We start from the raw sequence: 19222 nt of genomic DNA, 5'->3' as shown, positions 1-19222 counted from the left end.
GTGAAAGAAACCATGGAAAGTAAAGAGGTGTCGGTCGGTTTGGGATGTGCTGGAGTTGAAGGGAGACGTGTAGGCCAATGCTGATTGGTTTAAATTTTTTGGAAATAATAAGCAGTCGGTGAGAAGCATTCTTCAAGTCAAAGGGGAGTTTTCAGAAATATAGAGAGGGTGAGTAAAAGACGTGAGGTGAGGGAAATAAAGAAAAGAAAAAGAGGAGCAATCGGTGGGAAATAGAGAGAGACGTGTGAATAAAGTGAGTGTTGTGTGCTGAAATTGAAAAAAAAAAAGATTGAAGAGAAGAGATATGGGAAGTCGGCTGGTATGAATTTTCAACAAGTTAGGCATGAAGTTAGGCAAAGAAGAACCGTGTTGGACTTAGGTGTTTGGTTTGAATTAAGAAACCAATTGAATAAAATGAGAGAGGAGGAATGCAAGAGGTAGCCGAAATTAAGTGTGAATGCAAGATTGAGGTGTGAATACAATTGAGGTGTGAATGCAATTAAATGTGAATGCAAATGAAGTATGAATGTGAGATGCAACTAGCCAAGATGTTCGGCTATAAAAGGATGCAGTCCGAAGCTTACAAGAGAACTCAAACTTAGACATCTACAACTTACAACACACAACTACAATTTTCTGCTTTTGTTATTTCTTTGTTATGTACTTGAAAGAATTAGCTCATTTTTGTTTTCGGCAATTTTGTTTCTCCTTTTAGCTTCAATGTTTTGTTGTTTTATAGTTTTTAAGTGTATTAAGAATTGTTCTAGAATTTTATTTCATTAAGAGTAATACCTTAATATTAAGTGTGCTAGTTTGTTTCATTACTATTTTGTTTCATGCAACAAAAAGAAATTGTTTTAGAAGTTTTAATCAAATTGCTAGTTTGTTTCATAAAACAAAAAGAATTGTTTTAGAAGTTCTGATTAATTGTGTTACCTTAATTTATTGCAAGAAATGTTTGGTTTTAAGCTTTTGTTTTTGTTTTTGATTTTTCTGAACATCATACGTGGGGAGTAGAGGAATTGTTCTAGAGTTATTATTAAAGGTTTAGAGATTAATTTTCAAGAGTGATACGTGAGAAGTTGTTTCCTTTTTGTTTTGAATTTCAATTGAATAGTGAAAGGAAGTTTTCGTTTAGACTTTTCGTTCCCTATTTTATTTAACTTCAGTTTAAAATTTATGGAATACTTTTGAGATTTGTTTAGATTAGAAGTTAGGGTAATTTATTTTCTGTTTACTTATTTCGTGTTATTTATTTTTCTCACTTCCTTAAGTTTTCATTTAATAGTGATTACAATTGTTATGTGTTATTTTGAGAATTTGTGATTTAATTACAAAGATGAATTCTAGAATCTTGGTTTTGGGCATTTTCAATTTTCAGTTCATGTTTTGTCAATTACTTTCTAATTTAGTTTAATTCTTAATTTGGTTTTATTAATTTCTGAGTTTAATTTATTAGTCCTTTATATTCCAATCCAACAATCAAAAATCTAAAACATGAATCTAGTCCATGACTAGTACCCTTTTCCATCTATTGCACATACCATCATTTTATTTTCTCTTTGTGAAGTTTTTCACCTTTTTCAACGAGTTTGATTTTTAAGTAACTTTCCCTGAGGATATGATCTAGGAATTTATTCCTAATTATTACACGACATCCTCCTGTACTTGGGATAGCTTTAGTGCTACTCATTTTTGAGTGAGTCATTCTTCATATAGCAACAATGGTCAGCCTGCAGTCTTGTAAATCCATTACTGCACATGAAGTTGTCAAACTTCCGGTACCATTGTCGTGGAGCTTGTTTTAGGCCATACAAGCTCTTCTTCAGTTTGCAAACTAGATTCTCTTTTCCCTTTACTGAGAATCCTTGTGGCTGGTGCATATAGATGTCTTCCTCCAAATCACCATGAAGGAATGCAGTCTTCACATCTAACTGCTCAAGATGTAGATTCTCTGCAGCCACAATGGCCAACACTAGCCTGATCGTGGTTAATTTTACAATTGGAAAGAAAATGTCTATATAGTCGACACCTTCTTTTTGTTGAAACCCCTTCACGACTATTCTGGCTTTGCAGCGTTTGCTACCATTGTGTTCTTCCTTAATTCTGTACACCCATTTATTGTGCAAAGCCTTCTTGCCTTTTGGAAGCTTAGTTAGCTCCCATGTCTGATTTGACATCAGTGACTTCATCTCATCTTGCATGGCTTTCTCCCACTTGATCGAATCTTCAATTTGTAGAGCTTCATCATAACTTTCCGGTTCACCACTATCTGTTAGCAAGATGTAATATAGAGATGGTGAGAACTGCTGTGGTGGCCTAATTGTCCTTGAAGATCTTCGAATAATAGTGAGTGGTGTACCTTGTTCGATCTGTGTGTTCGATCTGTGTATCATCATTTTCTTGATTCTCGTTCTGATCAGTGTTGACTTGAGTAACATCAAAATCAACAACCTCAGGTTTCTTTGGCTGTTCCTCAGGTTTAGCTTGTGACTTAACTTTGTACAAAATCTGCTCATTAAATATCACATTTCTACTTCTGATGATTTTGCGATTTTTATCATCCCAAAATCGATAGCCAAATTCTTCATCACCATAACCGATGAAAAAACATTTTCTAGATTTGGCTTCTAACTTGTTACGATTAGTAGAATCTATGTGAACATATGATAAACAGCCAAAAACTTTCAAATGTGAAAGATTTACCTTCTTTCCGCTCCAGACTTCCTCTGGTAGATCGAAATTTAAGAAAACTGAAGATCCCCGATTAATCAAATAGGCTGCAGTGTTAACTGCATCAGCCCAAAAACATTCAGGCAATCCTGAATTCAGCCTCATGCTTTTGGCACGTTCGTTGAGAGTTCTGTTCATGCGTTCAGCTACGCCATTCTGCTGCGGTGTCCCGGGAATAGTCTTCTGAAATCTAATCCCATTTGCAGCACAGAATTCTTTGAACCCTCCGTCGATGTACTCTCCTCCATTGTCTGACCTCAGACATTTTAACTTCAAGCCTGTTTCATTTTCAACCATGGCTCTCCACTTCTTGAAAGTATCAAATGTGTCATATTTATTTTTCAAAAAATAAACCCATACTTTCCTGCTTGAGTCATCAATAAATGAAACATAGTACCGCGATCCTCCAAGAGAAGCGACTGGGGATGGCCCCCACAAATCTGTGTGCACCAACTCCAACTTTGTAGATTTTGGAATTCTACCATTTTTCAGGAAACTAACTTTTTTCTGCTTCCCAAAAATGCAACCTTCACATATGTCGAAATCAGTTGATTCCAACTTTGATAACTTCCCCTTGGATAATAGTACTTTCATTCCTTTCTCACTCATGTGACCAAGCTTTTGATGCCATAGGTTGGCATTTGTGTCAGCAATTGCAACAGTATCTCTAATGCTTGAAGTCATATATAGAGTACCTTTTTTTGTGCCTCGAACTACTACCATAGCTCCTTTTGTTATCTTCCACGTGCCACCGATAAATAGTACCAAATGCCCATCAGCATCAAGTTGTCCTACAGAATCAGGTTCCTCATGAGCTTAGGAACATGTCACACTTTCTGTAGCAACCATGCACTTCCATTGGGCAGATTGATTGGTACATCTCCCATGCCTTCGATTTCCAACGCTTCACCATCTGCTAAGTACACCTTTCCGAAATCACCAGTGACATAATTCTACATGATTTCTCGGTGTGCTGTAGCGTGGAATGAGGCTCCTGAATCTAACACCCAAGATTCAATTTGGTTGTCGACTGAAAGGAGTAAGGCATCTCGGAGATCTTCTGTTGTGGCATTAGCAAAGTCATGCTCATTCTTCTTCTTTGCTTCCTTGCAATTATTTTTGAAGTGGCCAATCTTGCCACAATTCTAGCACTGTACTTGTTTTCAAGACCTAGATTTACTTCTGCTTCTTCGGGACTTTGACCTGCCCCGATTTGAACTTCTACTAACTCCTCTACCTCTCGTTTCGAGGTTTAAGGCAGAACTGAAAGTTGATGCTTCTCCTGTATCTCTTCTGCGAACTTCCTTGCTAAGAATATGGTCCCGGATATCTTGATACTTCATCTTTGTTTTGCCATAAGAATTGCTAACAGCTGTTCTCATGGCTTCCCAGCTTTTTGGCAATTGAGCTAGAGCAATCAGTGCACGTACTTCATCATCAAATTCAATTCCCACTGAAGCTAATTGATTGATGATGGTGTTGAATTCATTCATATGCTAAATAACTGGAGTTCCTTCTGCCATTCTCAAGTAGAATAGCTTGTACATCAAATGCACTTTGTTATTGGCTGATGGCTGCTCGTACATGTCTGATAGAGCTTTCATCAAATCCGCTGTGGTCTTTTCCTTTCCCACATTGTGTGCAACTGATCTTGACAGTGTTAGTCGAATGACTCCCAACACTTGTCTATCAAGGAAACTCCAATCTTCATTGCTCATGTCATCTGGCTTTCTTCCTAGGAGTGGAAGATGTAGTTTCTTCCTATAGAGATAATCCTCTATCTGCATTCTCCAGTAGGCAAAGTCTGTACCGTCAAATTTCTCGATACCAACACCTTTAGCTTCCTCTCCAGTCATAACTTTACAAATAAGTTCAAATTTAAACAAACAAAGATCACCGTTACGTCCGAAACACTCGAATTAGCTGGAAACGAGTCCGGAATGATCCAAATAGTTTGTCAGCACTATTTGATCGTCGCGATGGAACTCCAACTGGCTTGATCTAGCCCAAAATGATCTGCAACACGTGGATGGTTCATATCCAATGTACTGATGACGAATATCAAAATTTTAACTGTACGGATGAGTCCGAAATGATCCAAATAGTTGAAAAGCACTATTTGATCGTTGAAATCGGACTCCGAATGGCTTAAATTTAGCCCAAAACATATCTGAAAAATGGACGGTTCTGATCTGTCTGGCGAGTGGGATACACGCGCTGCACAGTGCGAGTGGGCGGCGTGTAGGCGTGTGTATTACACGCGCTACAGCACTGTGTGCACGTGGGAGAGAGTGAGGCGCGTGTGATACACGTGCCGAACCTTTGTAGGGCGCGTGGGCGCATGTGGATCACGCGTCTTCAACCTCTGGAGCGCGTGGGGGCGCGTGAGTTGCAGCAGATGCATGCGCCGATCTTCTAGGGGCGCGTGTAGACTCGTCCGACCTCCGTTTTCGATTCTGTTTGCGGCAACGGATTCGTCTCGACGTGAGGAACACTGTGGAGTTGTCAAAATTGATTTTGAACAACTTGAATTTTCAGACAGCTCGAACCAGTGCTCTGATACCAGTTGTTGGGAGCTGTTCTGACACAGAAATGATTCTAAATAAAAGAGAGACGAAATTTAACGTGGTTCGGCAATTGCCTACGTCCACAGCTACTGTAATTTCACTATCAAATAATTTTTACAAAAACTCTCTCTTGTAAACTCTCTCTGCTCACCCACTCTGTTTCTCTCTTCTTTCTCTCTCACACTCTGTCTGCACACACACGCAGCACACACTCTCTGTTTTCTCTTTGCTGCACACTCACCTCAACTGAGCTCTCTCCTATTTATAGGAGAAAGCCGCCTACAATTTTTTTTCGGTGCAGTGATTTATGCAAGAGTCTGAGGCGTCACTTGCTGCAGACACTGTGCGTGTCTGCAAGTGGCGCCTAATATGCTGAGGAAAGAAACGGTACATGACTCATTGTTCACCGTTTTGTCTCCACTCATAACAATATTGGAGATGAAGCAATAGTGACGTAAGGATATTATTATTATTATTCTTAAATGAGTATTTGTAGACTTCTCTGGTACTACTAAATTAGACTCTGACCAATTCCCTTGGCTATTTTGGTTGCGATTCTTGTTACATACATGTGCTCGGCATATGTGTACGCTACTTTCATGCCAAAGGGATACAACCGACCAGCTCGTATCTTGGACATCATGGCTCCTAGTTGGAGAGCTACCGAGGGCCTAGGGCGCCACAAAGAGAGAGAGGACTTGTGTAGTCTGAGATGTAAATGGGGAGATAAGGTTGAGGGCAAATAAATCCTAGTCGTACACTTATGCCAGCCTTTAATATGAGGTTGGAGATAATTTACAAAGAAATGAAAGGAATAAATGAGAAAGAAAGAATGAAAATAAGATGGATTTGAAATAGACTAGGCATACAACTAAATTCTCTTACTCTTGTTCCAAGTAAATAGAGTTTTTAATATATAAAGTAAAATTGTGAGTTTTTAAGAAGTATTTCTAAAAGAAATAAATCATTAAAAAAAATTGTTTTGTAAAACTATATTATTTTTGGGGCATCAAAATTAAAGAGGCTATATTCAAAATTTATATTTAGTCCAATAACTCTAAAAATATCCAAATTTAAAATAATTTTGGATTTTAAAAGGATACTTAGGGGATTTTAAAAACACTTGGTTTAAAATAACATATAAATGCTGAATTTAATTTCTCATAATAAAAAATCCTATTTGATGAAAAATGTCAAAAAATTATAACTTGCCTTTAGAGGATATATTCCCAACACTATGTTGACAATGCCTGCAACCCGATTAAAAATAGTCGGATCTGTGCCTAATCCGATCCGACCCAGATAGCAAAGCGTGCCAACCCGACCCGACCCGTTCGTACATGCGGTTCTGTACGGACGGATCGGTTTTTTTTTTTTTTTTTTTTTTTTTTTTTTTTTTTTTTTTTTTCTGAAGGTTCTTGCAGGTGAGTTGATTATCTGTTTGTTGTCTTTCCCATACGAATCAATATCAATTCATTACTAAAGAGTGAGCAAAATACTAGTACAAAACTATCAATAAAAAAATTGCAAAATAAACATATTTTTCTATACAATTACTGTTAAAGCCATTAAAACCTATTAAAACCAATTCCATAGTTTGAGAAGGCAACAACAAAATTCCCCTGCATCCTTTATAATTCAAAAACCTCCACTCATCCTTGGGCTTCCAAAGCTACTACCTACATTCCATTTTAATCCACCATTTTGCAAGTGAATCTAATCCAATATCAAAGGTTTAGAAACTAACATTGGGGAAAATCAAATTAGAATTTTTAATTCATGCAAATCATATACAAATCACAGTGTAATTTGCAAGAAAAATAAAAAGTATGTATTAAAACTGAAGAACAGAGGAGGATAACAAGAACAAGTAGTCTCGCAATGCATGAGTTCAATGGCAATACCTTCAACTTGTAATACTCTAGAAATCTAGAACATAACAACAATTAATCTCTAAATCGTCTCAAAAATAGTTTTTGTGGAGATACGTTAACCCATCATGCCAAAGAATATATATAGGACTGGCCCAAAGGGTTGGAGTCATTTTACAATTCAAGTATTTTTATATCTTTATTTTGTAAGAGCAGCTTTAGGGTGTTCATTGGGGTCACCACCTTTACCCATCCTCTGTACTTGTTATTTTTAACCAAACTACTATCTTACTTAGAAAAAGTCTGTTATGGGAGGTGGTATAGTATTAAGGAACTGGGATGCATATGGAGAATTTGTGGCTTCTGCAGGTTTGCCAAGGAGATTTATATGTAGTCTTGCTGTCTTGGCACTTGAAAGAGCTATAGAGTTGAGTTTGGAGCTAGGTCTTCAGCAGGTAATATTTGAGGGGATGCCCTTGATCCAATGGTTAATAATGTTAGCTATAAAGAAGAGAATTGGTCTTGGTTTGGACAGGCTGTAGAAGATATCAAAGACTTTTCTGTCTTGAAGATCAGATAAGAAAGATATCCATATCAATGCAGTTAGAACCAAATGAACTATGAGCACTGAATTTGGTTATGGATATCTGCATTTGGTTCTCTAATGAAAGGGTTTATTGTTTTATACATTATGGTATGAAAGGGAAAAGCCATGGTATTACGATTGAATGCTAAGCTTTAGCATAATCATCTAAGATTCCATTTCAGGCCTACAAGAGATATATATAAACACAAAATCACAAAAAATGCTTTTTGGTGACAGTTTGAGGACTGTTATAATTTCCAAACTGTCACTAAAAATAATTTCTATTGTAGTAAATTATTGTAAAACTCATTTTATCTGTATCTATCTATTTTAATAACTTTTGGACATTGACTTTGTCTAAGAGATCATCTTAATTCGTGGATGGATTAATCATGAAATAGTGGTGGGATCTACTCAAAAGAGTGAAGTAGTTTGGTCCTGTGGTACTGCATTCATCAATCCAATTGATCTAGCTAGGTGTTTACTTCTTAAGTTAAGAATTTGAGGGTCTGGTTGTGATAAGTTCATTTTATCCCAATAAGAGCTAGCTTGGTTTTTTCATATCCATCTTTGTTTTCATTAGAAAAACTCTAAACAGAGGCATAAAGGGGTAGGCCCTATACATTTAAGTTTTGGACGTTTAAGAATAAAATTCAAAAGTGTGGATTATTGAAACACTACATTTAGCGTTTTACCAGTTGAATGAAAACACCTCAACTTTGCACCTCTCTCTCTCTCTCTCTCTCTCTCTCTCTCTCTCTCTCTCTCTCTCTCTCTCTCTCTCTCTCTCCTCCCTATGACAGCAACATACGGTAAAAACAGAAAGTTCAAGAAAAAGAGGGAGCCAATCCAAAACCATTGAAGGACCTATCTTCTACCCATCCATTATCCCTTATTCACTAATGTTTGCCTACGCCAAACTCACAGGACCTGTCCTCTGATCCGAAAACCATTGAAGGACCCAGAAAGGGAAAGTGCAAGAAAAAAACGAAGCAATCCAAAAGCGGACAACCCTATGAGAAGACCCATCCCTCCTGTCTCCTTCATTACCTCAAGGAAAACCCATCACTTAGGTTCAGGAAAAAGAATTAAAACCAACTTCAGTAAACACTAATAAAAATGACATAACCAAATGCAGATATCCATATCAATGCAGTTAGAAACGAAGCTCTAAAAACAGAGATAGGATCATCTTTTTCTTGCAAACAGAGAGAGGAAGGATCTAGGGCACAAAATCATCGCTCAGTTTAGGGGAAAATGCGTTTAATAGAGGGACTTACCGGCTTGGACAGTGAAGACGAACGGTGAAGTCGAACGGCGAAATCGAACGGCAGTGGCTAGGGTTTCTAAAACTGAGAGGAAGAGCTTGTGCAATGAAAGCGTATAGCGGATCTATTGGTTTCGACCGATATGGATTTCTCTCAACCCGTAAGTGACTTGGATTTGAAGAACCCGGCATTTGTCGGGTGGGCTCAATTCGGTTGCATCGGACGGACCGGCCCAAGGCCTTTTTTGCACACCCCTAGCTTGACATGACATGCTATGTGTAAGAAGATAACAATCTTTAAAAAAATGAAAAATATTTGAAAACTTGAAAATATGTTTAAAATGATAAACAAAAGAAGGGAATGAGATCAAGAAGAGAGAGAGAGGCAATTAGGAAGAAGAAGAATGAAGTGTTACTTGAAAGTGGGGAGCTATCTAGAAAGATTGAAAGCCATGTTTAAAACTTTTTTTTTTCGCTGAAGCCAATTTTTGAATAAGAAAGTTTGAAGTTTTCATGGGCCAAAATCGTCCTATATTGATCGAATTTTCTAAATGTATCTAAACAAGGGAAAATGGTGAAAAAAATAAATAGAGCCTAACTTGAAAGAGTGCATCTAGGACTGGGTTCCGACTCTGACAGAGTTGGAAAGCCCAACTTTGAACTCCGACTCCGATCAGGAGTAGGGCTGAGCAAAAATCCGAAAATTCGACTCCGACTCCGATTCCGCTCCAGCTCCGACAAGTCGGAGTCGGAGTCGGAGTCGGAGTCGGAGTCCAGGCGGATCCGACTCCGACTCCAACTCCACTAATGTATATATTTTATAAATAATATATGTGTTTTTCTATATATTAATCATATAAATATAAATATAATAACGAGTAATATTAATGTATAAATACTAAAATGCTTAATAACATGTAACATTATAATACTAATGTATAATATAACATATAACACTAATATATAAGTAATAAATTTATAATAGCATTTAATACTAATGTATAAAAATTAAAATTGATTATATAGATTTTATATAACTATATCTTATATATTAACATCATTAGTTAAATTCAATAATATACTAGTAATTCACACTAGTTATTAGTTATAAACTTATAGTAAATAAGTTAATAAATATTAATAATTTACTATATACTAATAGACTAATAGTATTAGACTATTAGTATATAGTAAATTACTAATAGATATAATAGTATACTATTAGTTATATATATATATTAAATTAATATCTTTAAGTTATTATCTATTAGTACTAGACTACTAGTGTAACTAGTGTTATCACATATTATTAGTTACTAGTTACTAGACTATAGTAAATAAGTTAATAATTATTACTAATTTACTATATATTAATAGACTAATAGTATTAGTATTAGTATTAGTGTATTACTAATTTATATTATATATATATAATAGTATAGTATTAGTTAATATATATTAAATTAATATCATTAAGTTATTATCTATTAGTACTAGTGTAACTAGTGTTATTACATATTATTAGTTACTAGTTAGTAGTTATTACATCTAGGCTATCTAGTTATTAGACTATAGTAAATAAGTTAATAAATATTACTAATTTACTAATTTAATAGTATTAGCATTAGTGTATTACTAATATATAATATATATAAAAATTATAATAGTATAGTATTAGTTAATGTGACGCCCCCAAAATCCCCACGCCCGAACACGGGGAAATTGAGACGTCCGGATGGTGACACCCCGGGTCACCATCCCATCGACGGGTGCCGAGTGTGTGCAAGGCAGCAATTGTGTACAGAGAGACACGCAGCGGATAAGAAAGTCATAACTAAGTACCAGAATTTTTCTTAACGTAATACAAGCTGTTTAAAACGTACATAAATAAAATATTACAAAACACAAATACAGTTTTAAACAAATAAAAAGATAACATCAGCAACCCGGCGGAGCCGCATCCTCGGGCTCAGCCTCTTCCTCCTCATCCTCAACTCCTGCACCAAAAGCTACGGAACCACAAATGGTTCCGCAGGTAAGTAAAACCCCAAACACTACCAGATAAAAACACATATAACTCAAACAAGATGCATGAAACATGCCCAATGCACAAAGCCCAAAAACACCAGTTTTCCACACACGCCAAAAACCCACTTGGCCCAAAAACATATCCATTCCGAAAAACACGCCAAAAGTCCATTTGGCCCAATATCTCGCCAGAAGTCCATCCGGCCCAATATCTCACCAGAAGTCCATCTGGCCCACGCCAAAAGTCACATTTGGCCTCATAAACCATTATCCAATTTTAACCGTATGCACCATGACCTCCCCTAGGGGTCATCCGCACACCCTGGCTCCAGTGTCACACCGCAGAGTACCACCACGCATGTGACAACTAACAAGCGATGCCCAGTTCCGCGCCCCGCGCGTGCGTAGCCAAGCATCCTCTAGCCCTCGCCAGCGAAGGGCCACGGAGTCGGTGAGTAGGGCGATGCCCGGTTCCATGCCCGGCACGTTCGTAGCCAAGCATCCCCTAGTCCCGCTCCCGTCATCTCTCTCGATAACTCAGGGGACATCACTCAGTTTATTCCGCTCCCGAGTGACCAGAGGAGCTCCACCGAGATAATAACCCATCCCGGCTTGGGCTCGTGATACACACGCACCCGTAAAACCAGTCACGCCAATACACAGGCTTTTCACACAATCCCACAAACACACGTGCATGCACCTTGAAATGCCAAATCAATGCATATTAAAATAATCCAACAATATAAATCAATAAAACAAGTAACTCCGTCCTCCATCCATCCGACCCCCGAAACTCCTCGGACTCAGTCCGGAATCAACAACCAACAACAGATATTTATGGAATGAGCAATATATATTTAAATCTGAAAGTAGGGTTTGGAAAATACTTACAGCGCTATACGGCAATTTTAGAAAACAAGCGGCGTTGCAAGCGGCGGAAAACAGCAACGTCACAGTGAAAATTCACTGTGGCCGTGGGTCTGAAAAACCCACTTTTGAACGGGGACAAACTAGGACACGGGATTGATAGGGAATGGTCTAGAGGTGGTTGTGAAGCTATTGGAAGTGACGGACGGCCGTGGGTGGCGGCGGAATGGCCGGAAATGGCCGAAAATGGCAAATCGGAAAACAAGCTCGTGGGAGCTGCTCCGGTGGTCGTTGGAGGCCGGAAATGGGTGAGTTAGGACGGCAAGGGAACGGTGATGAAGTGGTGAAGAAATGGTGGCCGGTGGTGGAGTGACGGCGGCGGATCGGAGCAAAATCCGTGCGCCTTTGTTGAGCTTTTTCCGGCCAAATGGCCGGCCGGTTGGGGGTGGGTTTTGGAGGGAAGGTAGACCGGAAGGAGAGGAAGAGAATGGGACCGGTGGGAGGCCGAACGGTGGCCGGACGGCGGCGGTAGGGGCTGGGGAAGGTTGACGCTGGCGTGAGGGAGAGAGAGAAGAGAGAGAGAGCACGGGGGGGTCCGAGTCGGGGAGAGAGGAGAGAGAAAAGAAAGAGAAAAAAGAAAAAGAAGAAAAAAGAAAAGAAGGGAAAAAGAAAAAAGGAAAAAGAGAAAAAGAAAAAAAGATGTGAAAAGAAATGAGGTCCAGTCCTCACTCCGGGAAAAGAAACAAACCGCCAAAAAGATTAAAACTACAAAAACAACTAAAAGAAATAAAACACAACCTCAAATAAATAAATTAAATTAAAAACCAACTTTAAAAACGCAATTAAAATAAAATAAAATATCTGATATATTAATTAAAATAAAAACAATTATTTCAGCGAAAATACACTTAAAAGCGGGTCATCACAGTTAATATATATTAAATTAATATCTTTAAGTTATTATCTATTAGAACTAGTGTAACTAGTGTTATTACATATTATTAGTTACTAGTTATTACATCTAGTTATTATTAGTTATAGACTATAGTAAATAAGTTAATAAATATTACTATATATTAATAGACTAATAGTATTAGTATTAGTATATTACTAATATATAATATATATATATAATAGTATACTATTAGTTAATATATATTAAATTAATATCACAATATAATTACATAATTATTAAATATATTCCCTTGGATATAAAAACAATAAAAAAAATTTGTCAAATTTCTAATATATAACTAACTCTCTAAGTTAGTAATAATTAATAAAGTAATAATTAACTAGTGATTTTTTTAGTGAGTTAATTAAATAATACACATTAAATTGTTACTTAATTTTATTTTCTAATGTATTAATTTTGGTTAGATAAATTAGAAATCTCAAATTATATTTAAAAAAAAAAATTGATATGGAAGCTCAAATCCGATTAGAGTTGCAAATTGTAAAATTGAAATGTTAATTGGGTCAAAGAAAAAAGTCTAAAAAAAAGTCCAATAAAAAAGCCCAACAAAAAGCCCAACTCCGACTCCGCTCCGACAAGTCGGAGTCGGAGTTGGAGCGGAGTGGGGTCTAAGCGGAGTCGGAGTCGGAGTCGGAGGTCGGATTTGGCCTCCGACAAAGTCGGAGTCGAAGTCGGAGGAGGCCAAATCCGACTCCGACTTTGTCGGTGCTCAGCCCTGATCAGGAGCGGACTCTAACTCTGATTAGCGTTGGAACATCAGTGTCATAGAGAGAGAGAGAGAGAGAGAGAGAGAGAGAGAGAGAGAGAGAGAGAGAGAGAGAGAGAGAGAGAGAGAGGGCTCTGTTGGCCACTATTGGCTGCCGTCGTCGAACAATTGTATACATGTATTCCACTGATGCATTTCTTCCTTAAGATGCTCCACATAAACATGTAAAAGGAAATGGAACTGAGAAGTGAGAAGAGAGTAGAGACTCAACGGTGAAGGAACAACAATCTAATTATATATATGTGCACTGTTATCACTATATTCAAATTAGCCGTTGATGTAAAGGAACAACACTCAAGATTGGATCTTGAAACAAATGTTCACCATACTTAAACCAACAGTAATAAAAAAATGAATAAAATTAAAAAAGACGAAAGTTGAGTAACTGACAATATATGAAAAGTGAAAAGTTGGAAACTCAAAAGACTAAACATCAGTGACTCAGTCTACCACTCCTCACGAAGTCCTAGAACAAAAATTAAAAAATAAAAAAATTCAAAGAAGCAAAAAATTGACACTAATTTGGTTCATTTGAAAAATAAAACTCTACAAGAATATCTACTGTCTACGACTCTTACTAGTCTCTACAATATCCCATGAAAGAAAAATAGAAAAAATTCAAAAAAAGTAAAAGATAGTGAATTAAAAATTGAACCCAAACGTAAACATTAAAATGCAATAGAGGCTCTTTGTCAGAGAGACAGAAGACAAGCATATTGATAGTGATAGAACAGACATAGAGACAGACATACTGAAATGGGTAAAAAAAAAGTACGCTAAAGTTAATATGAATTTATCTTTTTTTTGGAGAAGCAATAAAAAAGGCGATAGAATTTTGTTTTTTTGTTCTTTAAGTCGGAGTTCGGCTAGAGTCAAAATTTCAAAATTTTTGTCCACGCCTAAGTGCATCTACTGTCAGAACTTGGTGCAAAACCAATTACACCCTCCAATAATAGTTAAAATCTTAAACTAAAATCTAGAATATAAATTTTAAACTCGTCAATTTTTCACTCTATTACTTTTAAAAATATCTTCAATCACTGCATTGCCATCGCTTGGAATGGCGATCAATACCTTGAGAAGTGGCTTGAGACTATGGGTGTAAAAATAAACTGAAAAATCGGCCTAGGCCGGTTGGGTATGGTCTTTCGACCGATTTAGTCCGAAATCGGTTTATTCATTTTAAAAACCAGTTAAATCCGATTCAAAATCGGTTTTACATTTTCCAACATTGGACTGAACCGGTTCACATATTATATATATATATTATTAATTTTTAATATTATATATAATATATTTTATATTATATATAATTTTTTATATATAATTATGTATGAAATAATATATTATAATTTATAACTTAACATTTTAATCTTAAACATGAATATTTATTTGATCATATATTTTAAATATTAAATACATTTTATTGCCTAATAAATTCTCAATATAATTCTTTTGGTAAGTACATTAAACTGTATATAGGAGCATATTTAAACTGTATACAAGAAGGGATAATACCTTCTAAATATTTTGAAAAAACAAAAAAACATTATCTCAAGCTAATGGAACAAAATTAAACAGAAATTATAAATTATCAAATGCACATATTTGCAATAATGGAATCGCCTTTAAAACAACATTTATTCTAATAAAAAATATTAACACTAGAGTATTATTAGGAAATCATTTTCTTGCCATACTCAATCATTTCTTTGTAACAGAGGGAGGAATTTCTACAAGAATATTAGGTAAAGAAGTTCAATTTAAATTTCTATTTCCCCAAATTTCAAAAGAAATTAATGCTTTAAAAAAAGTTTTATTAGTTAAAAAAATTAATCATTAACTAAGAATAAGATTAAAAGAAAAGAAAGACATATAAATTTTTTAAAACATGAACTAAAATACAAAATAATTGAAAAACAATTAAAAGATTTATTATTAATTCAAAAAATTAATAATGTTAAAATTATAATCGAAAAAGAAGTATGCTCTAATTTACCTAATACTTTTTGGAATAGAAAACAACATATAGTTGAATTACTATATGAAAAAGTTTATTTTGAAAATAATATTCATTCTAAAGCAAGGCCAATGCAAACGAATAATGAATTATTAGAATTTTGTAAAAAAGAAATTAATGATTTATTATTAAAATGATTAATTAGAAAAAGTAGATCACCATAGAGTTGTGCTACTTTCTATGTTAAAAAAAAAAAACAGAATTAGAAAGAGGTGTTCCTAGATTAGTCATAAATTATAAGTAATTAAATAAAGTATTACAATGGATAAGGTATCTTATTCTCAATAAAAAAGATTTATTATCTCGACTTTATAATACTACTATATTTTGACTTGAAAATTGGATTTTGACAAATCCAAATTTCTAAAAAAGATAGATATAAAACTATATTTACAGTCTCATTTGTACATTATGAATGGAATGTTATGCCATTTGGATTAAAAAAATGCTCCTACTGAATTTCAAAATATTATGAATAAAATATTTACATAATTTATTCACTTTTCAATAGTTTATATAAATGATATATTAATATTTTCTTCATCCATTGAACAATATTGGAAACATTTAAATACTTTTGTTCAAATTATTAAACAAAATGAATTAGTTGTCTCATCAACAAAAATAAAATTATTCCAGAACAAAATTAGATTTCTTGGACATGATATCTACCAAGGAACTATTACCCAAATTAGTTGAGCAATAGAATTTGCTAATAAATTTCCTGATGAAATAAAAGATAAGCAACAATTATAAAGATTTTTAGGAAGTCTTAATTATGTTGCAGATTTTTATCAATCTATCAGACCATTATGCAAGCCATTATTTAAAAGATTAAAAAACAATCTATCACCATGGACAGAAAAACATACAAATATTATAAAATAAAAAAATCTCATGTTAAGAAACTACCATGCTTAGTACTTCCATCTCCTCATACTTTTAAAATTGTTAAAATAGATACTTCTAATCTCGGTTATAGAGAAATTATGAAACAAAAATTATCAAATAACTTAAAACAAATTATTAGATTTCATTCAGGATGTTGGAATCCTGCTCAAAAGAATTATAGTACTATTAAAAAAGAGATTTTAACTATTGTATTATGTATTTTCAAATTTCAATATGATTTATTGAATCAAAAGTTTTTACTCAGAATAGATTGTAAATTAGCCAAGGAATTTTTGATTAAAGATGTAAAAAACCTGGCCGCTAAACAAATATTTGCTAGATAACAAGCTATTTTAAGTATTTTTTTATTTTGATATTGAGCATATTAAAGGAGAATCTAATTCTCTTCCTGATTTTCTATCTCGAGAATTCTTACAGGGAAAATTATGTCATCCTCAAAATTCAAAGTAAAATCTAAATCTTCCTATGCCAGACCACCATCTCCTTCTTATCCTTCACCTTGTCCTTCTGCCACTCCAAAATCTTACACGGTATTAGGAACATTATCACAAAATATCAGACCATCTTATAATCCATTCTAACCATTGTCTTCTCCAAAATTAACTACATATTCAAAAGTTGTTTCTACTTCTTCCCAGATTATCAATTCTCCACTATTATTTTAACATTCTATAACTCTTATTATTTTCAAAACCCATTGACACCCAATTTTTCCCATTGAATTTGAGCTAGAACACCTTACTGATCCTAAAACATTACTTGATGCCTTTCTACTACCAAACTGGCATTATGTTTCACAAAATATTACAAAAATCCAAAATTTTTATGAATTTATTTTGGTAGATATAGATTCTATTATTATTTCTAAAATTCCTTATTCTCTTCAATCTTAATCTTCTTCACCTGCATCTCCGATTATTGCTTTTTATAAATTTACTATTAAACAAGTTCTTACCTTAGAATAGTGGGGAAAAAGCCCTTATTTAATCAGAAGATTTTCTCAACCACATGATCCACTATATTTTGATTATTATGATTACCAGAAGGCATGAACAAAAACATTTTTAAGACAAAATAAAAATTTGCGCCATTTCAGGTTTCTTCATTTTGACAAATTACAGGAAATTAAAACTCTCACAAGATGGTTCCTACTATGGTGGGATCAGTTTGAATCTGAATCTCTCTTTCTTCCAATTCCTTTCCAAGAAAATCTCTAAAATTTTACACTACAAAATGATTATCTACCTTCCATATCACATTGTCCACCACTTATTCTTTTATTCTTTAAAACAAAATTAATTTAGATCATGAAATGAGAATATGTTATTAAACCTTATCTCTCTCTAAAAAATGTTATGTTTTTTATTCGCCAAGTTTCTATCAAATGGTGGGAAAAGTACAATTATGATCATGTTGTAAAAATGTTTTCAAAGATTACCAAGGCTCATGAAGTTCTAGTCCAGATAAGTAGATTTTAGACTCAATTAGCATCAATTACCAGTAAAAGAGATTTGAAAAAACTGGCTGAACTAATGTCACAGGTCTCAGACAGTGACGATGAAGAAAACCCTCAACAACAAGCTAGATTATCTTCATTATAATAAGTAGCAGCATCATCACCAGTTAATCAGGCCTCTCCTTCCCAACAGGTCTCCCCCTCTCAAAATTATCTACCTCATTGGATGGATTCTCAAGATCTATTTAATTTAGAACTCTCTAATTATGATTCTCAAATCATGTAAAAACAAGATAAGATTGTCAGAACCATTATCTTTTCAGACGTCAGAAGTATTATCTCCTTCAAGAACAAGACAAATGATTGATTCTATTATTGTCTACTATCAGAGTATTGCTCAACTGTTATCAGAATATTTTTCAATTGCATTCATTATTATATATTGTCAGAACTGCTTTCATTATTGTCTATTGTCAAATTATTATTCAAAATTAGACGAAAGATTGTTTACAAGTAAACAATAGTAACTAACTAGAAGACAAATGACTTTGTCTATATTGCATATTATGGTCAATTACTATAAATAAAGGAAGATAAGGCATACGAATATAGACTTTATAGCTAGTGTCAATCTACTGTGCTAGTGTCAGTCTATTGTGCTAGTGTCAAGCATGATATATCTCTATTGTAAATGTGTCTATAAAAAGGGGGCCTGTATATAAAAAAAGGGATTCAGAACTCATCTGAAGCCATTCTCATTCTCTCTCTCGCTCTTCCAACTCTCCAAATATCCTCTTTTGTAATCTAAGCTTCTTTTCATGTCAACTGCTATCAACCTTTTTGAAAATTAATCTCCTTGTAAGTATTATATTTTCAATTAAATCCATCTTATCATTTTGTCTTTTATTTATGCCATTGACTAGTTCTACTACCTATTACTATTTGTTTTTCTTTTTTATATTATCAGAATGGTTATACTGCCTTTTATTATATATAAATAAATCTATATAACTATTATATATTACCTGGAATACGTATATAGTATCAGAGCCATTGGCTATTATATATTGATATTGCTATTTTATTTTTGCCATCTTACTGCCTGATTGTTATTTTGTGAATTTATAATGAACTATTATCTTGTTCAAACTAGTTTTTGTGACTGTAATGAAT

The 19222-nt window shown here is 34.5% G+C and overlaps 1 long non-coding RNA gene across 1 annotated transcript; it reads right to left on the bottom strand.

The window, feature by feature from the left end:
- Window positions 1–6756: 6756 nt before the first annotated feature.
- LOC122313879 lies at window positions 6757–9208 on the bottom strand. The gene is made up of 2 exons (XR_006243534.1): window positions 9038–9208; window positions 6757–7016 (listed from the first exon to the last, which is right to left on the bottom strand). It is a non-coding gene; the product is annotated as an uncharacterized LOC122313879 (long non-coding RNA).
- Between the last annotated feature and the right edge of the window lie 10014 nt (window positions 9209–19222).

Source organism: Carya illinoinensis, chromosome 6, assembly GCF_018687715.1.
Source record: "Carya illinoinensis cultivar Pawnee chromosome 6, C.illinoinensisPawnee_v1, whole genome shotgun sequence".
Taxonomy (NCBI): Eukaryota; Viridiplantae; Streptophyta; class Magnoliopsida; order Fagales; family Juglandaceae; genus Carya; species Carya illinoinensis.
The sequence above is the reverse complement of the archived record's forward strand: the minus strand, read 5'-3'. Positions and strand labels throughout refer to the sequence as shown.